The sequence below is a fragment of the Charadrius vociferus genome, unplaced genomic scaffold (genome assembly GCF_000708025.1).
Source record: "Charadrius vociferus isolate BGI_N301 unplaced genomic scaffold, ASM70802v2 scaffold147, whole genome shotgun sequence".
Classification (NCBI taxonomy): Eukaryota; Metazoa; Chordata; class Aves; order Charadriiformes; family Charadriidae; genus Charadrius; species Charadrius vociferus.
The window spans coordinates 8365991-8393959 of record NW_009649570.1 but is presented as its reverse complement, the minus strand read 5'-3'; positions in this window follow the sequence as shown (position 1 = coordinate 8393959).

Genomic DNA, 27969 nt, shown 5'->3' with positions numbered 1-27969 from the left:
AGCTGCAGGCGCTGGGAGGACGTTACCCGTCCCGCGCCGGTCACCGAGGGTTTCTGTAGGCAGCCAGTTACCAAATCCTGGAAATGCTACGGCAAACCTCGGTCGTGTGTCCTGCAGAGCCGGCAGCTGCTGCCCTGGGCCAGCCTCGGACGGCGCCGCCTCGGCCACGCTCTACCCCTGCTTCTGACCCTAGCACAGTTTCAGGGCCGAGACCACCCCTTTTCAAGTTATTTACAAAATGGGATAAAACGCTGTGTGCTACTGCAAATAATGCTATGGGAGAGGAGATTCGCTTAAATATAGTTTGTTGTGTGGGCTGCTGGGGAAATGGCAGCACTCTGGGGCTCCAAGCTATGGTGCGGAAGAGCTGACATTGGTGCTGCCTTCAGCTGGGAAGGTACTTCTCCCCTGTGCTAGCGCTGCGGTCATACCATGCCAGAACATGGGCGAAACATGATGCTTTGCATCAGGTTTTATCTGTCAGTGTTTGACAAGGAGAAAACTTCAGTCAGCTACAGCACAGTATTTTCCATAAATGAGAACAATTATGCAAAATCATGCTAGCTGTTTTACTTCTGTAGATACTAATTTACTGTCAAGGTTATAAGCTAGGTCAAAAGTAATGTTAAGATGCAGCCTTTAAAATACAAGCTTGTACACGGAGAAAATTATTTTCATGTGTACGTACAATTAAGTCATTTGAAAGACAAAGTTCGCGCATATAATTCTAATGTATATAGCAAAAAATCTTTGGTATGTAAATTAGCCGTAGCATGTAATGACTTCCAAATTTTGGACAACATAATAAAATGTTGACAATTAACAATATCCTAAACAAGCTGCGATCAAAGTTACGGATGTAGAATTATCAGACTGTTTCAATTGCAACTCTGAATATCTTTTATAAATTATCAATGTGGAATAAAAATACACGTGTTCATCACCAAGAGACTACAGTAGCCTTCTGAGGTCACAAATAAAATCATTGTAATCCAACCACTCAAACTAGTAGACCACCACTGCTTACAGTGCTTCATAGTTTGTGGAAATGTTCCATGATTAAGAAGTGTCTGGGCTCACATCATTTAGTAAAAGTGGTAAGCATTTCGATTTTCAGTGCCGTTCTGCACTTGCTGAATATCAGCCGGGAGAGTGAGCTAGTGGTGACTGTGAATCTGAGGTTAACAGCTTGTTTTGACGGTGTCTCCAGGTTGCATTAATCCCACCATTCCCGAAGGGATTAGAATGACACCACCTCCCCCAGAAGCAGACTCAGGGAGTAAGCACCGTGAGTACATGGGTACAAAGAGCGACCTGGGTGTGCCATGCCCGGGTTCATTCTGTAGCTCCATGGCAGCTCTAGCAACACCTAACCCAGCACAGAAGCGCTGCCAAGTCACGTTGAACACCACAAGCAGCTCAGGAACTGCATGGCCATGAAGTGTGCGAAGTTTCAGGTGCCTAACTGTGAAATGGCATCAAAAGGAAAAGGAGGCTGCAGCTGACTAATGCAAACTCTGCTTTTGGCGAGTGGAAATGTTATTCCTTTATATCAAACTGGCTAAGTTGCCCTGAGCCTAAGCAGACAACAGACAACACAGTTAATTTAATGCAGGGTAGAGATCAGAGCCAGACCAGTTTAAGCTTGAGGACCAGGTTGGATCTGTGTGCATTCTATAGAACCACTATCCAATTACGTACATCAGTTACTAATGTAAAATCATCCCCCAGGCTGGGGAAATAGTATATACCTGCAGTAGATGTTGGGTGAGGTTTTCAAAGTAGTACGGGGGATTTAGTCATACATCTGCCAATAAAATTAACAGCTAAAGAAATAACAAAAATAGAGGAGCGTTTTAGGTTCGTTAAAAGGTCAGTTTATATGTATATCTGCTTCCAAATAAGAAAGGATAAAATGGATCATTGTTTTTAATCAGGGCAATAATTCCATGGCTGTTGACCCTTCCTTCTCCCTAAATGTTGTTTATCAATTTCAATTTCAAGTACAGCTAAGCAGCGTTGGCAGCTGAGCTTAACTTTGAATCCTTCAAAGGTTTTATTTTCTGTATTTAAATAATTCTGAATAAGAAAACATAAATAAACAAATATTATGTAGTCTTTTGGATCATTAGATAGTTGGGGGAATTTCCTTAAAGGACGCACCAGGCAAAGGCTGGAAATATGAGAGTTCAAAATTAAAAAACCCAACAACTCCCATCTTGATTGCTTTGTTGGACTCAATGACTTGTGAAGTAGAAACTTCACATTTGGTGAAGACCAGCTGGGTCTGATCCAGACTCTATCAATCAAAACTATATATATATGTATGTGCATGTATAGGTACATCTATATATACATGTATCATGGAACTTTGAGCACCTGTGACCCCTGCCAGCTCTAACAAGAAGAGCAGTCTGACTGTTTCCACCCACTTCTTTATCAAATTTTTGCCAACTAAAATGTTCAAGGTACAAAATCATTAAAAAGCCTTTTCTGTGCATCAATAGCTTGCTCAGCCTATACTGGATCTATTGGTGCTCAGCTAGCTATAATGGCATTTCCAAATGGGAGTTATGACGAAGTATTACAGTATTTCTTAGCAACAGGTATAGCACCCATAGCCATTAACATAAATAATTCAGCTCATGCAGCCTATACGTTAAAAATGTCTTTTCTGAGATCTTATCTACTGTTCAGAGTAAACAAGAGTATCTTGATGAGGATCTGACCTTGAAGCAACAGGTGTGATGACAACAGTAGCCCATAATAGGAACGCAGACTTGGACAGGAGCTTCTGGGGTTTCAAACCAGGCAGCATGATACGTAATCCATTGCAGAAACTGCTCGTGTTCTAGGTTAAGGCCACTAAGCTTTCTCAGGGCTACCATTCTTCTTAGGAAAGGCTGCCGCTCTTTGCATGTGCGAACAAGTTCAAACAGAGGAGCATGACAAACAGTGGAATAAAAACACCATTTTCTGAACTTATTTCATCAGTGTAAGTCAGGAAAATCTCCACTAATTCCAGCTGAAGTACTCCTGATTTACAGTGGGATGACAGCTCTGAATGCAAAGCACAGAATGGCTGTGAATGAAAATATGACCAATCTCTGCTTTATGCACTTTCCCCTCATTCCACCTCTGAGAAGTACCATCTTCCCATTTCTCAGGTGATGATTTAAAGTGCAGAGTAAGCTACTTCCCTACAGTCAGAAAGGAAGTCTTGTTCATGGCCAAGGTCTGAATTCTGCTCTTATCAGTGCCAAACCGGTCCCTTGCTTGGGAGATTGCTCTTCATCACAGGCTCATTGGCTGGTACTCTTTTTATAGAAGTGCCAGCATTACCGTAATACAGGCTAGCAAATTATCTACCTCTAGCATTCATTATCATTATCACTCCTTTTCGTGAAAACTCAAACCATGCCGTCACACACGTGTCAATAAATCAGCAGGTCTAACACATAGCAAGACAACGTTTCTTCTTGACCCTCAAAGCAATCAGCTTATGCTGCTGAAGCAGGAAGCTTGTTTGTCCCCTGCATTGTTGTAATGTAGCACATGCAGCTGCAAATGTTGTCTTTGCTCGCAAAGCTTCCTAAATCCCTTTTTTAATTCTACTAGACTCTTTGCCTTGATGACTGCCTGTGGCAATTGGATTCCATAGATAGAAAATATACTGTGTGAAGTAGTATTGAAAACGTGTTCTGGAAGGTTTTGCTCTGTGAATTGGGGCATAGAGGCTGCAATTAACTGACTTCACTAGACACTTGATGAAGTTTCATCTTAAGCAAAGGTCCCCTTTCCTCCATGATTTATATAACCCTCCATTACTCTTTATTCCACACAGCTGGCTCTGTGGTTCCTTTTTAGGTCCTCTGAGGGAAATCCTGGCCCTCATGAATGTATCTGAGTGCCTGTGCAGCCATGCACATAAATATAGGGAAGCAACAGCACACACAAAGATTAGGATCTTCCAATATACAGGGCACCACAGGGACTCTCCGGACTCTCCTCCCAGGCTGAAGTCAGTGATTGATTTTAATGGGAGCAGGGCTGAGCTAATGCTGGCACTTTGGAAAATCCCACCCAAGGGATTCAGTGATATTGAAAGTGCTTGAGGCAGGTTAACTGTGGGGCATTGCCGCTAATGGGGAATGGCACAATTGTCTTTATTAATTTTCCTTCTCTGAAGTGCAATTAGAATGTACGTATTTTTATATCTTTAGGACCAAAATAATGTAAAATAACTTCCAGAGGTTTTTACTGAGAGGCAGAGAAATGAGTGGCTTTCTGCAGCACCATTACAAGCCTTAAGATCTATCACGCCCCCAAGATCTTTTAATACACTCTAGCTGCCTTTCTTTTTCCTTCATCCAACTTAATATGATTACAAGAGAAAATAATGTAGCTGTGGGTCCCAATCACAGTAGTTGTACTGGCCATTCATAAAACAAGGTTTTCATCATCTTCTTGGAGACAGGAGGAACCAATACTTTTCTATTTGACAGTACCTTTAAAATCAAGAGAAAAAATTCTCAGTGGTGAAGATGAATTGGAAAAGGTCCTTTAGCATAATTAAAAAAAAGTGACATGAACTGGAACGAGGTGCTAACAACAGCAAGGGGGATGATGTAAACAAATGCTAATGTAGAGGACATGGACTCTGTCATGGTCAGTTTTTGAAGAAGTCACTACTTGGTATGGATGGCCAGTCTAAAAAAAGAGGCCAAAGCTATGGTAACAACTTTGGAAACAACTCCGCAAATAAATACACCTTGGAGTATCTTTGCTTTCTTTGAGTGATGCCTCTGGAAATTATGAGGTTACTCATTTATAAGAATTATGACGTCCCGGCACATAATTCACTTAAGGTACAAATATCATTCAAACAACACGAGAACTTTCAGGATAGGAGTAAACATCACACATCACTTCAAAACCATTAAAATCATTTGCTATGGTGTAATGGCAGAGGTTTGGTCATTAACATCACAGTGAAATGACAGAAGCATATTGAAAGTTATGCAGTCATGAGAACAAGTCCACAATCTGTTTAAAGTACTAAGGGAGGTAAGTGGCAGAGTGGGCTGGGAAAAGAAATTGTGTTTGTTTCTGCTTGCTACTTCTACTTGGCAGCTCAAATTTGTCTTGTAGTTCTGACGAAAAGTTCTTCTCTTCTTGCAATGACATTTTTATATGGCCTTACTGACTCTTTAGGCATAATGGCTCTGCTTGATATCAAACTAGAAGAGTCCCAGGATAATCCAGGGGTCTGGATTAGGCATTTGGGTCAGGTTGGAAAGCGCTTCTCAGGACTTGGGAGTTCACGTTATCCATGTTACCACTACAGAGTAAGGCATAAAAAAAGCAACAACTAGTCATTTACCTTTCAGATTACTTTTAACTTTTGTGGTTTTACTTCCTCCGTGACAACATTTCTCATTTTATGCTGAAAAGGTTCTATTTCATCTCACTTTAGAAGTGCTTTTTACTTACTGAGTTAGAAAAAGAGCAACGTTTTAATACAAATGTTGAAAGTGTCTTTCCTTCAAGACCAAACACCTTATATGCAGTTAATCCTCATTATAGAATAATTACCTGCTAAATCTGATTTAATAATTATTAAAGTATAAGTGATTTTATGAATGTGCAATCAAATAGAGTTATCAGTCACATTGCTGTCTGAGATAGAATTGAATTTGGGAGCTTCTGCTGCTGCACTGTGAAAATCCAATATACTACAGTTAGCTTCCTTCTTTATAGAGTGAAATATTTCAAATTCAGTCAAACTCACTTATGCACTGGCCTTAATTGCAGGGGAAAGCTTTGTGTGTATGTACTGCAGCAACGTAGTACAGTTTCTGGAGCTGCAGGGATAGATATACACATCTCTAGTATACTTAGTGCTGGCACTACTCTTTGTGTTTCTAGTTACTATTAACTGTTCTTTCCCAGCTATCTTCAACTATGGCTTGTTCCCAGATTTCATTCTGGATAGTGACTTGCTCAAGTGCACTTTTTTTTTCTTTCAGGAGCCAGCTGGCACCAATCAAGTTGCAAGACTGGGTAGAAAATCCAGCTTTCTCCAGAAGTTCTGTGTTATTTAACTGTACAACATGTTTACAGAGCACAACAATTTTTTTTCCTGTCATTTTTGTGCATATGTGAAATACTTGACATATGCCTTGTAAATCATACATTAGGACTTACTGGAACTTCTGTCTTGACCACTTAAGTGACATTGGCTGGACTCGTCACTTTTTTTAAAGAAGTAGTTTAAACTGGTGCAGTTGTTCTTTAACTAGTGAGTGACTGAGAACAGTCGTGGAAAGTTTCAGATTCTTTTTAGAACAGCTGTAGATTAATGGATAGTACATTTTTGAACATAATTTCAGCTTTTTTCTCATTATATTTTGAAACATTTACAATTTATTTAAAAACTTATTCTGAAGTGAAAAGAGGAAAATAAACATTTCAGCATGTTTAACATGGTCTGTGTGATGTTTCTGGACTTATCAAAGAGGGCTGTCGTGATTTTTTGAATAATTTAGTGATGAGGTAGGAAAAATTAAATGGCACTTCAGAATAACTTTGAAGATTTTTATTCAAGGTTTGATGGGCAAAAATCCAAGCAATCCTCATTAGTACTTCTTTCAGAGAGAATTTCCTTCTTGAATCTTAATGTGTACTTTTGAGGTAGATGATTTGGGATCATCTTTTTAGGAAAATTCAACTTTCTTAGACTAAGAGAGAAATCACACTGACAGCTGAGACACATGTGCAGTGTTATATACAGGTACTCCCATACACACAATGTATGTTTGCATGTAATTTCTACTGAAGTACTTAGGGATTACCTCTAACTAAATGAAGAGTGGGATTAAGTGAACATATGGTGTTAAGAAAGCTGAAAATAAAATCCCCCTCCATCTTGCTCTGCCACACTAATATTGCTTATTAGAGGATTACTTCTGAGTCGGTGCGGACAAGCTTTCTGAGGAAGGAATTGACAGGCATAAAGTTTCACATGCTGGTATTGGTTATGAGGGAAATCTGCAAAATTATACAGTCTAGGTGAAAGGTACTTTGTCTTCTGTTGGAATCTTGAAACTCATTTTTCACTTCTACTGTGTCAATACGTACATGTAGAGAAAGAGAGGACCTAGTGGTTTCTTTTGGCTCATCATATTGTGGCAGGTAGTTTTTCTGTAAGTCAGACTACAGTTCTAACTGGATGCTGCCTTCTTATTAAATGCCTTTTTATAAATGTGACTGGAAGGCTCGTAAGCCTACACTAAATTGACGTATTTTCCGCCAGAAAAATCTATACATTTACTTTTAAAAGTTATTTGTGACATTAGATTTAAACCCCATGAGTTTCCTGATTATTTACCTGACAACTAGACCTAAAATAAATACCGAAACCTTGCAACATCTATTGTATATACCAACCAGTAGCAAACTGGATATCACAGTGTGAAAACAGCTTCAAAGGACAGTCTATTGTCCCCCAGCAACTGTATGCCTATGCATTCAGCTAGTGTAGACAGCTCATGTTTAGCAACCTCAGTGAGTTCTTCCAGACCGTAATTTGGAAGTCACATTAATAGCACTCCACTTTCTAGGGCCGTACATATGCTAGATTATTCTACATTCTTGCTCTTCCTCCAGATCCTCCCAGAGGTCCATTCACGTCAACCAATTTGCACAGTAGATCCCCTTCCCATAAGTTTTGAATCCTTGTAAAACTCAAAGTCTAACCAGTCTCCTACTGACCAGTTGTCCTCTTCTCCTCTGTGTACAGGCTGTCTTCTCCTTTGTGTCCTAAATTAAACTCCCTGGACAAATACATGAAGCCACTGCACAGTCCCTTACAAACCTCTTCCATGTGCACTCCATTTTGACATCTGTAAAGTTGGTAACGCCACTGCAGCAACCAGTTAAGAGTACAAATGTCTCCAAATAGCAATCTGGCAATGCTTACAGTGCACAAAATCAATGTGTGCAACTGCCTGTTTTTATCTTTGCTATTCTTGTCCTTCCTTTCCCATTTCCTCCACTGGATATTCTTCCACTTTTGTATTGTGTCAAAACTGACTGTCAGCTCTTCAGTGAGACGTAGGTCCCCTGTTACATATGTATGAATATCTGGCATAGAAGAGCACTGAGAGCAGAGACGGGACGTGGGTTACCACACCCATACCGCTGCCTGGGGTGGCAATACTGACTCACGCAGCAGACAGCAAATCCCACGTATCCAGGCTGCACCAGCTGTATGACAGATCTGCTGCCCTAACAGCCAGCGTGCAAGCAGTACACCTGGTGCCGTCAGACACAGTGGACAGCTGGTCTGGTCAAAGTGGCCAGGCTGGAGATGCCCAGCTATTGAACTACCTGGCCAGAGTGACAGTTCCCACCAGACTGCTTCAGCAGTTCCAGACAAATAGCCCCATCCATCTTTTTCCACCAGGACAAAATTTTTGCACAGGAGCTTGTGCTCTGTTACAATACAAACAATAAACGATACAAATGAAAACTGGTCTTTCCAGGGACTTACCCCTGCTGATTTACAGAAGCACTGGAGAACATTCAAGGTGACCATCTGTGCTCCAGTCTCACCAGAAAAGGGGCCCGGGCTGCAGGTGTAGGTCTGTCCCCAGGGCAGGTTGTGTTGTGGGTCACAGCTCTCTAAGCTGGGCTGCATGTCTGCAGCAGCAGGCAGGTATCTTGCGTTGCCCGCTCCTCTGCTGGGACTGGGGAGCAGTGGCTTGGTAGCGAGTGCCAGACCCCTTGAGGCTGCAGCGGGAGGTGACAAGGCTCTTCATGCAGCAGCTGCTTCCTGAGAAGCTCTCCTCTGCCACAGCTGAAAAATGGTGGTGGGCAGTCTGTGCAGCTGGGCCAGGCTGGGGGAGTGGTGATGATTACAGCTGCGTCTCCTTTAAATAGTTTACGAGTGGTGCTCACTTTGGTTTTTGTTTTACAACCGAGCAGAAATCAGCCCCAGCAGCACCCTATATGTTCTTCCTCTTTTGTTTGCTTGGGTATGTTTATTGTATGGGTTTACTTAGAATCCAACTATGACAATGTCATGGGTTTGTTGTGTACACTGTCAAAGACATGAGACTGAGCCCAACACCTGTGTTTAAAACATTATGGTTGTGTCTGGAAAGTCAGCAAAATGGGAGTATGATCTGTTCTGAGCTATTCTTACACCATTGTAAACAATTTCAGCTAGCTAAATAGAAATCCTGCCACTAAATACAAGTGTCAAATTGCAACCAGATCCTCAGCATGCCAAGACCACATCACTATAGTTCCAGATTTCCCTTTCAGTGAGCAACTTGGTAGTGCCTCACGTTAAGCAGCTTATAGCAGGACTGTTGTTACCTACTCCATGCTCATCTGACTGCCGCTGTGCAGATCCACCTTTCAGCATGTCACAGTGGACTCGCAGGAACCCCGGGGGTGTAGTGTGGGAAGCAGCATAACTTCTCTTCCAGAAAAGAATGTAACCAGAGCCTGAATTACTGCTGGTCAGAACGTTGTGTGCAGGACAGGGTGAGTAAGATGTATTGAAGCTCAGACCTATCCCTTGGCAACAAATGTCCTCCTTCTTTGAAAAGACTTCAAAGAGACAAATTCTGCCTCTGCTACATCCCTGGGTCTCCAAAATCTTCCCTCGCCCCACCTGCCCCCTCACCATCTTACCCTGGCTCTCTGAAAGGTATCTGTAATTCTTTTGCTGTTTCTGTTGATCCCAAGTTGAGGCAGCTTAGTCTGCAACAGCCAGTCCAGTCTGAAGGTTCAGACTATTTGCAACCTTCCATAAATGCTTCCCACTTTAAGATTTCTAGACCCAAATGGCTCCCTAACTGTTGATGTATTTTGCTGCCTTCTTTGAACCTAAAGAATCCACAGATGATAAGGAGATGTATGCAAGCAACACATGCTGCTAATTCTCTCTGAAAGTCTAAGATTAAGGCTAAGGCCACTAAAAGCCTGTGCCATTATATAAGTATCAATTGGAGAAAGGAAATTTTGGCAGTATTTACAACTCTAACATGTATGAGAGTGTTCTAAGAGGGAAGTGTTTTGGTCACTGTAACTAATACTGAACTAGTGTTAGCTATATGGGTTAAAACATACCTGTTTTCCTCTGTATTAGCTGTCCCTCCAGTAGGATGATGTTTTCAAACAGTTGGCAAATTCAGTCTAGCATAGACCTGGCATGTTGTCTCCTGCTATATGCATTCCTGTTCCTTTCTGATCAAGCATCACATGGTGTGATGCTCATTTTTAATTTTCTACTGTTATTTAGTTTGTGATACAGTCCAAATATGGCTGGAACCCAGTGTGTGTATTTAACTTTGCTATGTATTTAACTTTGCCTTTCCCACTGAAATGTGTCATCTGTACTAAGGAGAACAGTTCTGCAGCACAAATTCCCTTCTAAGTAGTAATTGCTGCATAAAAATGAGGTCACTCTTGTTGTAAGGAACATTTTTTATAATGTTTATGAAATGATTTGTTCTGCATTAAAAAAATAATATTTTGAATTGATGTGGTCTTGTTGATTGCTTCTGCAAAATCGGCCTTAAATGAATACTTACAACAGCATGCAGAATAGGACTGGAAGGGAGTAAGCCAAGAGTACTTCTTAATGGAAGTGATTTTCTGGTAAAGCTGAAGCAGAACTGCATGAAGCTAGAAAAGGTCTCAAAGCTGGCTGCTTAAAGTTAGGATTCTATGTGTCAATGACTAAATAAAATGGCCTGGTTTTCCAAAATGGTTGTCAGGCACCCACATTTCTCCTTGAAATCAACAGGCATTGCATATGCTTAACACCCTGGAAAATCAGGCCACTTATATTTAGGAGTTTAAATATGACATTTGGAGCTTAAATTTCATCTCTTAGAGTTAAAATATTAAGCCAGAGTATCTAAAGCCTATTTTGAAGTCAGATGTCTGATCTAATGGTAGAGGTTACAGTTAACTAAGACAAATAATTCTTATATTATGGGAAAATACTACCCATATACTGAGATACCTTAATTGTAGCCTAGGTTTCTAGCACAGAAACTTGTTTTGAGAAGTCTTCCTGGAAACCCTTCTGACCACACTGTTCTTCATGGGTATGAGCCCCAGTAGTTAGCATTTTCACAAGCAAAAACATGTTTGAATGCAATTGTTATCAAAATAAGGATTTTGCTATTTGGTCCATTTGGTTTTAAATCATAGCAGAAAAAGTAGCTGTGCAGCTTCCATCCTGGGCAGAGGTACCATTGCCCTCTGAGAAGAGCTGGGTGTCTGAAGCCTCAGTGTTCTGCTGACCCTTTGTTTGGACTTCCAAGCTGGGGAAGGCTGAGGGTTTTGAGGAAAGTACCCCTGAATTTACTGAAAGCAATACTGAATTGACATAGTCATTCAATCACACTGCCCAAGTCCTTTCCCAATAAATACCTGAACAAAAGTAAACACAAGTAAAAGAGTTTCCCTGCTTCTAATTCATTAAATAGAAACTTTATTTGCTTCTGGATGCTTTATTTGCTTCTGGATGCCATCCAGAGGTACCTGGACAGGCTTGAGAGATGGGCCCATGCCAAACTTATGAAGTTCAACAAGGCTAAGTGCAAGGTCCTACACCTGGGTCGTGGCAGTCCCAAGCACAAATACAGGCTGGGTGCAGAATGGAAGAGAGCAGCCCTGAGGAGAAGGCCTTGGGGTGTTGGTGGATGAGAAGCTCAACATGAGCTGGCAATGTATGCTTGCAGCCCAGAAGGCCAACCATATCCTGGGCTGCATCAAAAGAAGTGAGGCCAGCAGGTCAAGGGGGGTGATTCTGCCCCTCTACTCCATTCTGTTGAGACCCCACCTGGAGTACTGCACCCAGCTTTGGAGTACTTAGCACAGGAAAGTCATGGCCCTGTTGGAACAGGTCCAGAGGATGGCCACAAAGATGATCAGAGGGCTGGAGCATGTCTCCTATGAAGACAGGCTGACACAGTTGGGGTTGTTCATCCTGGAGAAGAGAAGGCCTTATAGCAGCCTTCCAGTATCTGAACGGGGCCTACAAGAAGGCTGGAGAGGGACTTTTTACAAGGGCATGTAGTGATTGGATGAGGGGTAATGACTTCAAACTAGAAGAAGGTGGATTTAGATCAGATATTTCGAAAAAAAATTTCACTATGAGGCTGGTGAGACACTGGAACAGGTTTCCCAGTGAAGCTGTGGACGCCTCATCCCTGGAAGTGTTCAAGGCCAGGTTGGATGGGGCTTTGAGCAACCTGGTCTAGTGGGAAGTGTCCCTGCCAATGGCAGAGGGCTTGGAACTAGATGATCTTTAAGGTCCCTTCCAACCTAAACTATTCTATAATCCTATGATTCTCACTGCTTGGTTTGGGTGGATAAACAGGTGAGCCGATTTGCTTTTCTGGTTAACCATTACTATAGTGACTGACTCCTCTTGAGGGAAAAGAAGGAGAGGTACTGGGTCTTAGTTTCCACTTTGCTTGAGATCCTTGTACCTGCATTTGTACCAGGAAAGATCATTATGCAACAGGATGGAACCTGGCTTCATCTTTCTGTTTGTTGCATGGTACGTTAAAAGAGAGGGCTAGTAGCCACAGCACTACTTTGCCAATCACCACCATATGTTAGACCCATTCTCTTACCATTATGGAAGAATAATGGGTTATTACTTCAAACATTTATCAGAACATCATGCACAGCTCTGCTCATGGCTGCCAGACTTTATAGATGCAGAATCCCAGTCTTTGCTTGATACTTTGGCCTGAGTTAAGGTATTGGGAGTACCAGCAAAATCACGGGCAAGTCTCTGTGGTGCTGTGTACCTAGTTCAGGGCCTAGCAGCAGCAGCAGTGCAGCCTTGGGGATGTGGAGATTGTCCTCTGTAGCTAGTTTAAAGCTAAAAATTGCAGTCACAGTGTTTCTGGAGGCTCAGTGATGCTCCTGCATCTGCACAGCTATGTTTAGCATGAACTTCCAGCATGTAGCCCCTTTATTTTGCATGTTACAAAAAGAAAAGGTCCCTTGAAGAAATTCAAGCTCTTTCAAAGAATTTATCTCATCACCACTCCTTACTTTTAAATGTCCTGGCAAGCATGAGATTCCTACACAGAACAATTTCTGTTGCCATTTATTTCCCCTGAGCCCCAAAACATGGTGGTCACAGCCCCCTCTCCCTGGTTTGTTTGGTGGAAAGTAATTGAAGAAAATCACTACGATGCATGCTCTATTTCTGTGTGGTTTGTAAAAAGGATTTAAATGGCAAGTACTGCAGTGAGATCGCAGGAGTCTGAATGTTATTTTTTAAATACCATTTGGACAGTGCCCATGATAGAAAGTCCTTCATCTTCTCGAGGCCAAGACTTCCCCAGTTGTGTAAACATGCTCTCAGAAGGCAGCTGTGTGTTAGATCACCACTGTGCTATCCGCAAGTGGGGAAGGCTGGGGTTCATGCATCCTGCAAAGCTCTGACTCCAACCCATTTAAATTAGGAAAGACTTTTGCTGATTTTAATGGACTTTGCACCAGATCTTGCCTGTGAGCCGTAATGAATGTATGTGTGGCCCAGATTCAAGAATGAGGTCTGCTGGGTACATTTTCCAGATAAAGACTGAGTACTGGTGGGGACCTAGAGCAAGCTCTGAGCACTGTGCGTGACTGTAATCTGCCTCAAGCCATGACCTGCATCTTCAGAAATCTTTCTGACATTGAGTAATTTACCCTTTCAATACATGTGCAGAGAAAACTCTATGACTAGCTTATAGCAAAAGAAGTGGCCAGAGAAGCAGAGTTGCATTTGCAGGTGCTGAAGAGCTGGAACTCCTGAGGAGTGTGAAAAAAAGCTGAGGGTGTACCTTCTCTATGAACAAAATCAGGCTTCTACTTACTTTTATCCACAAAGCGATTTTGTCTGAAAGCCAGAGTTAAAACTCAAAAGTTCCTGGCTTAGACCAAAACCCCAATGTGGGATAGTGTTTCATTATAGAAGTTATTTATCTACCGAAACTATTTAAAGACAGGAAGTGTTATCTGCAGCAAGGATTAATCATCTCTGTCGCATAGCCTGTTTTCCGAATGAGAGATTAATGCGGAGTGTGGCTTCCTGACAGGCAAGAAGCATGGTATGGATTTTGTTAATTTCTGTGGTAAGAAGCAAAGCCAAGTAAATTGCACAATGCATGGCATGTTGGGACGCTGTCAGCCCAAAATATCTCAGCTGAGGCTGCTCATTGTGCCAGACTCAATAAACCGAAATGGACAAGGAAACCTCTATCACACCCCAACATCCAAGCCTGCCGTGCTCAAAAGGGAGCACGACCAAGATGCTGGACATTTAGCAGAGAGGAGGCAGCTTCCACTTTTCCTGCCAAACTTCTGTGCTCCCTCAAGAAAAAATGAGAGTGCAAGAAAAGCAGGGCACCGCAGGGAGATAGAGCAAATAGAATGGCAACACCAAAGATGCCGGTGGAGGAGCAGAGACAGAATGGCAGAAAATGTGGCAGCTTGAATTGGCATTTGTTGCCTTGTGTGCTCGGTCAGCCCCAGGCTCCTTGACCACACACAGCAGGCACACAGGCAGGGCACAGCGAGACCTGACCGCAGAACATCCTCTCCGGGCTCTTGTCATGCTGCCAAGTTGCAGATAGAGTGCATTGCCCTTTGTGCACATCCACAGAGGAGGGGAACTTGTGACAATGAGCCAGGGTAAGATTTTACTTGTTTAATTTGAAGGAAGGAAGGAGGTCATCACACATATCTTTTGTCTCCCCAGATGAGGCTGCTTCGGCTGCCTCGGCTGCTCTGCTATTTGTATAGCTGTCTGCACAGCTGAAATATTTGCATTTTTTTCCTGGGCCCTGCAGCCAGTGCGCCACTATTTGAGCTGGTAAGGTGCCAGACTCTTACTCAGTTGTAAGACTGAGCTGGTGATCTAGTCGGCTTTGTTATGTTATTGTCGGCCACAGCAGCGAGATAGCAGACACCACTACCAAGATCATCAAAGAGAACACTCACTCTTAAGAAAAAAGAAGAATAAGATGGGTCATAAATTACACCACAAATCTATTTCTAGCCAAAAATAATATCTGTTATTATCAGAACTTGTACGCTAGAAAAAGGTCAGGGCTTGACCTGCTCTTGTTGGATGATATGATGTGCTGCTGTTAGTAATGATATGACTGGAGCAATATGGGATCTCCAGAAAATTATGTGCTAATTATGCGTTAATGCGATCAGTTCATATGTGCCTAACGACTGGCTCTCTAGTGCTGCTGTACAGTTTATTCCCCAGCAGATAGACTATGTGTGAGAACTTCAGAGATAAATACAGGAATTTGCTATTTGAAGAAAAAGGAATTTGTGGACTGACTCACTTTTTTTTCACCTTAAATTGGTGATGGGGTTGTTCATTTCAAATGAGAATTATTCCTGTTCTGGTGGGGGAGAGGACGTTTTTTGAAGTATAAGACAATAGAGCACTGTCTTGTGTGCTACAGCCCGAGAGTAATAGAACAGGATCAACCCAGTGCAAACATCCTCCGTTTATCTTAGCAGGACATGCAAAGATTATTTTTAATCCTTTGAGTGTTTTGTACCTTTAAGATAGTATTTCTGAAACCAAGAAGTGCTCGCTGTAACATTAAGTATTGATTACTTTCAACAGAGCTCACATTCAAAGTGTTTTTGTGGTATACTACTGAATTAATGCAGTTTGTATTTTCACTCTACTCCTCCTTAAAGGTCTCAAGTTTCAATGAACCGATGGGCAGCTTAGAGATCTGACACGCTTCTTGTCCTCAGTCATCCTTATGTACCATTTGGAAGCACTGGGTGGTAGAGAACATCCCCTCTGCACCCTGGTGACACAGGCTCAGACATTAGAGCCGCATCGGAGCAGGCAATGAAGCGACAGCATACTCACACTTTGAAGGGCTGCACCGTTCAAGCAGAACTGTTTAATGCATTCGTTACATGTTATGTTTGGAGAGTGCACTCAGGATCTAAAGGCACTGTCTGGCAGCTCAGCTCCACTTCATCCCCAGCATGACTAATGAAAATAAGGTGTATCTTCTATACTACAGTAGACGTGACAACTGAAACTGCCTCAAGACACAGCTGGCCTTCTCTGTATTATTTTTTCCCCCTGTGCTGCTTTAGTCTTTTCATCCATCTCCTTATGGGCAGCAGGCTGCGTGTATGTGTTTCTCTGCAGATAGCATTGTTCCCTGCCTTTGAAGCGCCTGCATGTTGTAGTTTGCTCTTTTCTTCACTCCTCCCCATGTAACTGGAGGGGTGGATGCTTTCTAGATAAGGGCTGGGAAATGGCTGAATGTGTATGTCTATGAAACATAATCAAACAAAATGAAAGCTGGGACTGACCCTTGAAATATCACTGCAAACATTTTTATGCATGCAAGTGGCTTAGTTGACTTTAGAGATGCTGCTGGTGTTCGTAAAGGATATATCTGTGTGGATGAGACAGCAAGATGGACACTTCGTTTGTTGTTATGATAATGTAACTAGCTTGAAGCTGCTAGGAGATCGTGATAAAGGATTTCTAAGAAAGATAGCAACTTTATAAAGTGTTTCATTTTAAGGCATGTAGAGAATTATTAGCAGAGCAGCTGTAGCTTTTTATATCATTTCGTAATGCATGTGATGTGGCATTTTGAAATTAAAACCCTTTGTGGCTGACTTTTTGTTATGTACATCATGGCCAATAGTCCACCTTTTCCAGAGCATTGTCCAACTGAGTCTGCACAAAGGCTCAGACACCTTTGAAGGATAAGGACCTTTAAAGTGCAAAATTGTTTTCCAAGAAGAAAATTAGGTGAGTTTGCCAGATTGAACTAACCAGCTCTGAGGAAGAAACAGTCTGTGTTTCTGCATCCCAGCAGCGGAAGAGCTGAGACATTCCCAGGCGTGGCGCTGGCAAGGTCTAGTGCCCATGTATTTCTGGAATGAATGCCAGCTGCCTCCGTGTCTTCTCAGTTGCACATTGCAACACTGTATGGTCAAAGCCACCAGGATTCACAGAGAGCTCCGCAAGTGATCTCAGGGGAAAGTGTTCTAGGACCTTTTGCTCCTAAAAAAAGACCCCTGAAACTGGAGTCACATTACTACAGAAGAAAAGAGCCTTTTAACTGGAGAACAGAACCTGCAAATTCTTTACACTTATGCTCCTCTGGGAACTCCTGGGCATTTCACCTCAGCCATTAATTCTTCCAAACTCCGTCACTGTAAATTTAGAACTCATCCTGATCACTTTAAACAAAAAAGATGGGCACATGGAAGCACACAGTTGTAACATTACTTCTAGGTCACAGAAAGGATAAAGACTCAGACCTAAGGACTCCTGCCATTAGATTCAGCCACAAAATCTGCCTTCTTCCATCAGAGACATGAAATAGGTTCCAAATCATTGTGTGAACTCGGGAAAACCACTGAATCATTTTTTGTTTTAGTTTCCTCATCTCTGAATAAGGAAACCTTTTTGCAGGGAGGGGCTTAACTTAGAGATCCATGGAGAGCTCCTTCTACTCCGAAGGAAAATATGACAAGCATATGACAATGTTGTCATATACACAAAGAAAGCAGCACTAAGCCCAGCTCCCCTATAGTAGGCTTGTAAATAATCAGCAACTTCCAGTGCAGATACTAAAATCAATGATATCTTCATACATACAGGAAGGCCCTTTTGAGGCTCAGCCACCAAAGATGACCTTGTAAAAACATTACATTCCTATGAAAAACAAGTTTGGACACTGATAAGCACTGCTGGAAAATTATACTTGATCAGGCAGACTGAGAAGCATTAGATCGTTAATCTCTCATCCCTTGAAAGATCTTGTCCCCTTGGAAATGAGAATCTGTTGTTACAGAGGTAGGGAATCCAACTTTTCAGTGGATTAACTGCTGGCTACCTAATGTCTTTTGTTCACACGCCAAAGCCTGTGCAGGTTAGTGCCCTGTCTTCCCCCTCCCAAAATACTGCTGGAGATAAAGCAAGCAACTGCTTCCTGAGAGCTTCTACTGCCCGCAGGCCATCCTGTCTGAGCCACCTGTGAAACCAGTCATTTTACCTTCTCTTGTACTTCTTGCAGCAGAAGGCAGGTTCATACAGGCACCCCCGCTCTGCCCCTGCATATCTCTCTCTCCCCCTTTAGCTGTAGTAATACCTTCACCTGATATTTTTCTTTGGATGAGCTACAAATCAGCACGCACCCTGCCCAGGACTGCAGGGTAGGGGTTCAAGCACCACTGATACATTGACCCCTATTCCGGTGCTTGCCTACGTAGTTCAGGGACACCACCTGTCCCTTCCCTCACCTCTCCTAGGCTCATTCCAATCCCCACCCACACACACCTTAATCTAATACCTGGCATTTAGATTTGACTGACTTTCGAAGTAAATGGGTCAGGTTATTTAGCATAGGCTGCTGGGTTGCAATTGCAGTTCTTCACATGCTGAGTCACCCTGGCAGCAGATCTCATCTGCTTCTCGTTTGAGGGAGAGGCACGTAGTGAATTAAAAATGCAATGTGTGCTGCTAAAATCTTATACAGCTGTATTCAGCAGGGATGAGTGGGAGTAAGAAGGCAGTCAAATTACAGGGGGTTCTACTATGAAGGCAGAAACTCAGGGGAAAAGCTTTTGTACGAGCGCCCGGTTCAGTTCCCCACGTGTGCGTGCTTGAGTGAACTGGCTAAATATAGAACACCCGACCCATTGGAAAAGCAAAGGAAATGGAGACCCAGGAAAAATAAGGCACTGATGGTGATGCAGGAAATACTTCTGAATGAAACCGCTTCCGCTGTAGCCTTTGTAATGTTCTCAGAAGATCACAGTTGTAAAAAATGAGTCATTCCTGTGCTTGAGTGTAACATTGCCTTTACGTTGTTGACAAGGAATCGCAAGGGATCTATGTGGCAGTAAGGGTAAACCGTGTTTGTTTTTGTAGACATGTATAAAAATACACATCACTAGAAAATCAAAGCAACAGCCACAACAGACCAAAGACTTTCCGCAGGAGACAGAGAGCCTAATTCTCTGAGAGCCAGTGACCCCAGCTGCTCTCAGAGCCGAGAACGTCACTCGCTCTCAGGACCTGGCCCAGAAGAAAGGAACTCAGGGCTGCATTTCGTTATTTAGGCACAACAGACTTCAACAGCTGCAACTAGGGTTAACGAACTGCAAGTAGACTTCCAGAGGCAAAAAACGCCTCAGCCCTCCCTCAGAATCAGGCACATTTGTGTCCCTGAAAATCTATCAAAACCATTGCAAAACCAAGGCCCTTTGTATGTGGCTCAAGCTGCTGAAGTGGAAGAGACGCCCTGAGTAAGCACAGGTCAAATGGGGTTAAGCTTTCTTTCTTCAAAGAGTTATCTGGAAAGGATTATGAATCCAGCAGCAGCACTGGCCATCAAATGTGCTCAGACGTCTCAGCTGAACTCACAGTATCTTCCAGCAAAAAGCTTGGGTTTTGTTCCTCTAAATGTATTTGTTCTTGTAGGTGTTTATGGCATGTACTGACCGTTGACACTGGAAAAACCCCACACTTCTCGACTTGTATTTGTTGAAAAGAGGGAAGTTTTTACTGAAACATTTGCCTCTGTTTTTCACAGAAAAGAATCAATAGTTTTCTTCTGGATTGAAATTTCTGCAAGTGCAGGCTGTTGGCTGACTAGCTGGGTTCATGCTTACATCCCTGTTTCACTCTTCCTACATGGCACCGCAAGTTCTGAAAGCAAAAGTTTTTAACCTTAAAGCAGTCTTGGTTGACACTGTAAAACTTTTGCCTCGTTCCTGCCCCTTTAAATCACCTTCAGCCCTGTATTTCATGCCAATTTACATCAACAGGATTTCAGGAGAGAGAGGCTGAGCATTTTGTCTTTTATGACCTTTAAGACGAGGATTTTCAATGTTTTTATAAGATTAAAGAAAAAGATGTATAGGGCTAACTAGGGGATTTGGAATACCTAGGTCCAATGAACAAGATTTGATGCAGCAATTTCCCAGAAGGCAGCTTGGAAATGTCATTCATGTGACGCAGAAAAATCCCCAAATCTGGGAAACTCACACGGATGGGGTTTGTACAGCTTCTCACAGCTTCATCTTCCCACAGCCCACCCCTATGCCGACACAGCCCCTGCAGGAGCCAAGCTCTCAGGGCTTCCCACACGCTGTTGGGAGGCAAATTTCACACAGTGGAACTGGAAAGCACTTCAGATCATACCATGAGCTTTGGATTATTTTAATTTTGTGTTTTTTTCCTACTGAGATCTATTAATTAGGACATTTGACTAGACTGGAAAAAAAAATCTTAGGAAAATAGACTCCAGGGAACTCTCTCAACTTAGTTGGCAAAAGAGCAAATTAGCTCATGGGTGACTTCTGTCTTCTTTTCCAATAATATTTGCTCTTTCAAGGCTTGTGAGTCCGTTTCATGTTTACCAAAACAAAAGCTATAATATTACTGAAATCAAAGTCCTTGTAAGTAATTTAAGAAGGTGTGCAACAGCTTTCTTCTTCAAATAGTCATGGATTACATGATTCTGCCTATGAAATTTCTCTGGAACAGCCTGCAACCTTGCCCTAAATTCTGCCAAGGGCAGAAAAAAGCATTTTATTCTGCCAAGGGCAGGACACAAGATTGTCCACAGTGTCTCTCTCCTGCCAGTGGGCTGTAGTTGCTGTCACCCTGGCAGTCTGGGTGGAGCACTGGAATAGTGAGTCCCTTGCTCCAAAGTGATCCCAAATAAAAGCTGGTGCAGCAGACAGGAGGTAGTCACATCCAGCATTTTGGTTTGAGGCTTGTATGATGGTTGAATTTAGTAAGGATCAGCACACGTTAAAAATGACAAGGCCAGTTCCCAATACAGTCCCTTCTGGTGAGATGTACTGCATGTGGTGGTGTTGTATAGCTTGATTACCATAGCACAGATGAGTCCCGTGACACTATCTGTATTATCAGGGAAGAAGCGTCCAGGAAACAAAACCTTGAGCCATATTCAGTCCTGGTGTAAGCACCTGCATCTTCATTTTCTTTGATTATTTATTTTGCAGCCTAGAGTAGAAGCCTAATCAGAACTCCCTATTCCTCACTGCTTATATAACAACTTTCTCCACTCCCCCTCGCCTTCTGTAGGCTTTACTTTCACACAAAAAAAAAAGAGGATGCAAATATTCTTCTAAAAATGCAAGTTGCCTAAGCCTTGCTACCTGTTAGGGGATGTGGGGCAGTGGGGGACTGCAATTTGAGTAATCAGGGCAAGTACAGAGGACCTAAAGACATGTAAATTCTGTCTGATGGCACCAAGTCTGACTTGGGGCATAGTTAAATCAACATATAATGTTTTTGGCACATTATTTGTTGCAATTTTCTCATCTCTTTCTTGCTGTTTGGACTCAGTGCCTCTACACATCTGCCTGTTTTTAAACAGCCAGTGGGTGATTTTCCACGTTCTTTCAGCTCTCAAAGTTAGATCACTGAAGCTATTTTCTTTGGATGGGTTTCATCCATATGGACTGTTGACTACCTTCTTGATCTGGTTTCCTGTCAGCATGAACATTTTTGTCAAGGGAGCTCCCTCCTGTAGTGGCACAAGCGTTATAGGTGGGTGCTGGGAAGTGTCTAAGTGTCTTCTGTGAAGTAACCAGAGGTGTCAGAGAAATTCAGGCTACTCTGAAAATGGCCTGCACTGTCAGTAGCAAATGTGAGACAAACTGCAAGCTCAAATGTCTGCTTTCTTGAGCAAGAGCTTCATAAGAACATAGAAATTCAGTCAGTGAGGAGATGAGAAAGCCCCTGGTGTCAGCAAACTGGGAAAGTTTATCCACTGTGGCTCAATCACCCTTGCTGTCTCATATTAGAGATATAGAGCTTACAGTTTTGCAAGAGTCCTAGAAGATTGCGTGGTTTTCAAGAAATTAAAACATTCAGTAAAAGTAAATTGGCCTTAACTGCTGCTTTCAGAGAGAGTGCCTCCTTCTCCTCCCTTTTCTCTCCAAATTACAAAACCAACATGGCCAAATTGATGATTTGTAGTGAGAGGCCCTAGTTCAAATTTAGAGCCATAGGAAGCCATTTAAACCTTCAGCACAAGAAAAACTGGTTGAGACAGTCATCAAGGGTTTATAGGGCAGCATCAAAGCTAGCACACAAAGTATCCAGCGTTTCAAATAGCTCATTCACAAAATCTGTGTACTACATTCTGGAGGGAGTCAAATCCTGTTTGCCTTTTGGGAGTTGTCACATTGAAGCCAATTGGATTACTCATTTGTTTGAGGCAAGCAGGATTTAACCCTCCAAGAAACAAAATGGATTTGCTAAATGAAAGAGATTAGTTTTTTTCTATATAATGCTGTACTTAAAAAAAAAAAAAAAAGACAAACGGCATCTCTCCTCCCTCTATTTTTTTGGTGCAATATGAGTGAGACACTGAACAGGACTCTTCTGTGCCCTATGCATCTTAATTTAGTTGCCAGGTTCTTTGCCTTGTCATGCTTAAATCAGCATGCTAATGCTAACGGATGCTTTTCAGTATGCAGGTCATACCGGTCTGAATTGTTTCGGGAGGGTGGAGCCACTCTCTTGCTGTGGTGTTTGAGACAGGGTATACTGCTTGGTCTCAGATGCAGACTAATTTGTGGTGGATTTAAAGTTGGGCATAGTTTCTGATTTTGCAGTGTTAGAGGCTGGTGAGCCGGCTGCATGTTTTTGCCATTCTTTGGGATGTGCTGATACTGGAAAATAGGCTGCCTATGGTGATGGCTCACAAGAGAACAGGTCAAGTGTCTGATCCTTTCTTGAAAACAAAATGAAGCTTGCATTCAAGGTCTTAGTCTGGGTGAGTTCTGCATTTGGATTCATTCAGCACAGAAGGAACCACTCTGGCAAAGCAGATGGTTAGGCAATAGGTCCCATCGTACTGAAAGAAATTTCATCCCCTGACTTGGTGTGCATGAGGGAGGGCCGTTGCCCCTCTATGACCAGACAACTTCTGCATGTCTGGAGTTAAAGAAATTGCAGCCACATTGCGCTACATCTCTCGCCTTTTGTCATCCTTCCTGAACACCCAAGACAAAAGTCACTGAGCAGTCCGAGATTTCCATGGCCTTCCTGGAAGATGCACATGCTTCCAGGTGCATCCTCTTTTGTGGTCAGCATATATAGGGCTTCCGCTCATGAGCTCTGCTGCAGTGGTGGCAGCTCCTGGTTTGAGAAGCTGGGCTCTGTACAGGCAGTAGGAGGCAGGTCCAATCCTTCCCCTCTCCGCTTTTACAGAAGCAGGGAGGGGCAGCCCCTCTGAGATGAACCTGGTGGGCAGGGTGATACCATCCAGGACCACATCCAGGCTGACAGTAACCACCAGATTAAGCCAGCTTGCCTGGTAGTCTCTGCATTTATACCCTTATGTGGCTCAGTAATCTTCCTATTTTTTGCTAGAGCTGTGTTCTATTGTGAACTTGCCCCTCTTAGCACTTACAGTCTGTTCTGAAACCTGAAGTCCTGAGCATAAACTTGGAGCAGCATCTGTATCGCATGTAATGAAAATTCTCAATGGGGTAGGAATAAGTCCTTACAGCAATGTCAGATTTATGCTTCTTCTCAAGACAGAGGGCAATATTCAAATGAGTGAGATGAAGGTCTGGCAGAATTATAAGGACCTCTGTTTGGAAGATCCCACATAGATACGGAAGTGCTTCTCTTCTGTCAATTAACTAACATGAGTTTCACAGGGAATGGAACAGACTGCAGGGTTTCAGTATGAGTGTTTTTGAATCAGATCAGTATGAATCTGTTACTGATTGTAATGCTATCTCTAAATTAGTTTTTATTCCTTCCCCAATTCAGAGAGACCCAACAGAGGAGTGGCTTCACAGTGGATAGTCTCTTCAATCAATGCTAAAAAGTTTTGGATGTTATGACAGTTCTTACCAAGGCCAAGATTCAACGCAGGAGGAGGCAGAGTATATGGGGAAGAAATTTACATGCACATTAGTTCTCTACATAAATCTGTCTCCTTCCTGAAAAACAGCTGTGAGCTCCACAGACCCAGGATAGCTGTAAGACACAGAGGATGGAAGATTTATTATTTCTTTTAATACTTTAGCAATGATGTTATTTGTCTGCCAAATGACAGACCTCTTGGTGGTAAGGATTTCATGTTCAACCAGACTGCCATTTGTAGTAGCCTGAAAAGTTTGCAATCTGCTATGCAAATAAGAAGAGAAGGAGAGAAAAGTTTGCTCAGAAACAGCTGTAACCCATGAAGTGCAAAGCAAAATCCAGTCTGGCAAGGAGCTGCCACTCTAAGTCCAGCTATTACAATCTGCATAGCAGACTGATAACCTCTGTTTTCCCCTCCAGAAGGCCTCTGTTTTACCCATGCTGGTACCAAGGAGGAGCAGAATGCATTAACTGAGAAGCAAGTGAGGTCAAAAATGGGTGTTCTGAATGAGCCGAATGATCAAACTGTGCTGCAAGCTAAATTCAGGTTAATGTAATAGATCCCTCGGACTACACCACTTTTTCATCTTGCTGCTCAGGCAGCCAAAGCCTAAGGCCTCTGTTGCTGGGGAACAGACAGTGCAGGATTGCTTATACCTCTGTTGTACTAATTATTTTTGCCCAGCTGCTGCCAAAAACATCTGCTCTGTGATGACAGTCCAGGTTGTCACATCATCAGACAAGGTATCAGGAAAGGCAGCTTTCCTCCCATGAATCTCTAAACACCTCAGAGACAGGGGTAAAGAAGTTCAGTCAGGAGAAAAGCTCCCATCTTGTCATGACGAGTGTTACAGCGTTGCGCTGTGGATTTTCCCCCATTAATGAGAGAAGGCAGCAGGAAAGGCTTGTCCTTGCTTCGATGGAACAAGGAGAGCACTGTGTGTGAGGGGATGCAGCAGCTGGTGTGAGTGAGAATAGAGGCTCTGTAAAACGTGGGAGATGCTCTGCTCTGCTGGATGCTGTACCCAGTCCTCAGACAGTTACATGAGGAGAGTCGTGCTCACCCACAGCCAGCACTGAGGGTGCTCCTGGGACAGGCTCTTGCCCGAATGAGCGTTGACCCTCCCTGCAGCCTGGGCAGGGCTCAGGCATTTGCCCCCATGGGGTTTCCCTTCTTGACTCTGCTGCCCAGAGGCACAGAGGCACGAGCTGCTGTACAGGCAAAGCCCTCTTCAAGACTGGCCTCATCTACATTCAAAGCCAGACGTGGGCGATGCTGCCTGGGGTTTGCATTAAACTGTTTACTTTTTCTTCTAATCTATCAGAAGACTTTGCCAAGGTATCTTCGAATGCAGCAGAAATGCCTGTTATTCTTGGACCTCACTAGTGTCCTTAGCTCCTGTAAATTACAGGAAGGGTGACTGACACAGAGTGTGCATTATCTTCTAAAGAGGCTTTTTATTATTGCAGTGCCAAGCTAGGAGAGAGCATGAAAAGAGCAAAGCAGGCAGTGACTATTATTTGTGTTGTTGCACTGCTCAAGGCTTGAAAAGGGTTGCTCTGAGCCACCGTCAAATGACCCCTGCTTTCAGTGTGGCTGGGTGGATATTCCCTAGTCTAGGGCTGCTGGGCTGAATCCAGCCCTAAGTCTTTGAGAACAGAGCTGCTGTGAAGAGTGACATGCAGCTTTTTTCTACATGGGAATATCAAGACAGGAGCAGCTTAAAAAAAAATAGGTCAAAGTATTTCTATTTTAAGTAGTCATCAAGAAATAGAGAGGTGCAGCTTAGTTTTTCTGGTTTGCATTTCAATATTTGTGAGGAGTGTCACAGTGATGGTGCCAGAGCTGAACTGGCAGCCTCGACTCCAGGGCACCCTCTATAGGGTGAGGCCACCCGGGGCCACCCTGCGGTGCTGCCCACAGCCTGGCTGCTCCCAGGCTCCTGCGCCCAGAGCTCCCGCTTCCTGGGGAGCAATGGTACGCTTAGGAAAATGTTTGCAATAGGTAAGAAATGCTCTTACAGTTTTTGCTTTGTTGATGCTAAATATGTGCCAGGCTGCTCTGGAATAAAATTAAGCACAGTATCTGATCAAATTCACTAAGAGCAAAATCCTATTAACTCTGCATTTTCTCACCATACAAACGCTAGTCATGGGATCCTCGGTAACAGTAGCCTCATTCTGCAGAGCAGATCTTATTTTACATTCTTGGGGCCAGGCGCTCAGTTGATGTAAGTAAGTGTATCTCCAAGCTGTAGCTACCCTGATTTATACTAGCTGCAATGCTGACCCTCTGTTAATTGCACACGTTACAGTTCTCTGGAATTTCTCTTGCCACAGACTGCAATAAAAAAACATTTTCTGGTGGTGAAAGGTCAGTAAACAGATCTGAGATGAAACAATCTCTTTGTGATTATGGTTATGCTTTAAGAATGATTTTGTCTTTCCACAAACATAACATATGTGGTCTGCCTAGGAGTTTTGAGCAAAAATGTTTGTGCACAATGACTACAAATAAAACAATAAAGTAAATTGTTTCCACGTCTAAGCACAATCATTATTCCCAACTTCAAATTTGTCTGTCTACATGCAATTCATCCTCCTAGGAGCTGATGATGATTACTTGCCTATTTCCTTCACTCATGGCTTATAAGACCAACCCCAGGGCAATGCCTGTTCATTTCTAACTTAGCCTGGTTTAACTAGCCCAGTTGTTCAGTGACCCTTAGACAGACAGAACTAGATTTCTGGACTTGCTTTTCCTCAAGTCTGCTGCAATCAGGCTGAAGGTGAAGAGCCTGTCCTCATTTAAGTGGAATATCAATTTACAGGCCTGCACCTGCATCCCTTTTGGAGCTGGATGGTTTGGCAGGGGCGGATGTGTTCCTGGTGGCAGGGCAGGGGCAAACAGCCACTCCAGCTTGTACAGAACAGCTCATCTCCCTAGCCCAGACTGGTCTAGTTTTTCATAGAGCGCTGTCGTTGTTTCAACCTCATCTGCTGTTCCCATGAGAAATGCTGAACCAATGGTCTGGGGACCATAGACTTGTGTCTCCCCATGAGTAGCAGCAGCAGGACAAGAACCCTTGGCCCACCTGGCCTGGAGGGTTTGTCCTGAGGCCAACCAGTGCGGTCTACCCTCCACACTGTTCGTGAGGCGCTATGCAACAGCTTATGGCAGTGACGGGCAGTCCAGGAGGAGACCAGCAGCACACTTGAGCTGCTCTGAGCATCGGAATACTCCATGCCTTCGGTGTCTCCTCTTTGCCTGCCAGGATGCTCCCTTCCATTTATGCCCTGTTCTCCCAGAGACACATGCAGGAGAGGCTCGGACACAGACCCTGTGAATGCCAGATACTGTCCCATCCAAACCTGCGTCTGGCCCACCAAGTAAACATTGCGAATCTATTAATATCATGTGTTCCTTCCACCCTTCATGCCCAGCTTTTTAAGCACCAGTGCCTTTTTACATGGCTCAGAGTCTGCTCCAGACCTATGGAAGCCATGCCTGCGAGTGCCTGTCAGACAGCTTGCTATGCGATGATATCATGCTTTCGAGCAGGGGCTGTCATTTTACTTGACTGGAGGCTGTTTCCCTTACTCTGACCTTACCAGTGAGCCTTTCCAGTAATCACCAAACATTTCTTGCAGCACTACCAAGCCGGTGGCAGAAGCAGACCCTTTGTGAGGAATACACACACATATTCATTAGTCTCCAGAAAGAAAAGACAAACCAGCAGCAGACATTAAGATACTTAAGATTTCCTCCCTCGATTTCTAACTTGATGGTATGTAATGAAAAGAGATTTTGTAAAACAGAAGGAAAATAATTAGATCCCTTAAGTTTCTGCATCTAAATTGATGCAGACACTATAAACAAGTATTAGTCTAAGTACTCCACAGGCATCTGCAATTTCAAAGCCACTTCAGATTTTACAAATCACAGAATCTACTCTGGATTTTCATCAGAAGTATTAGTGTTGATTTCTTACTAA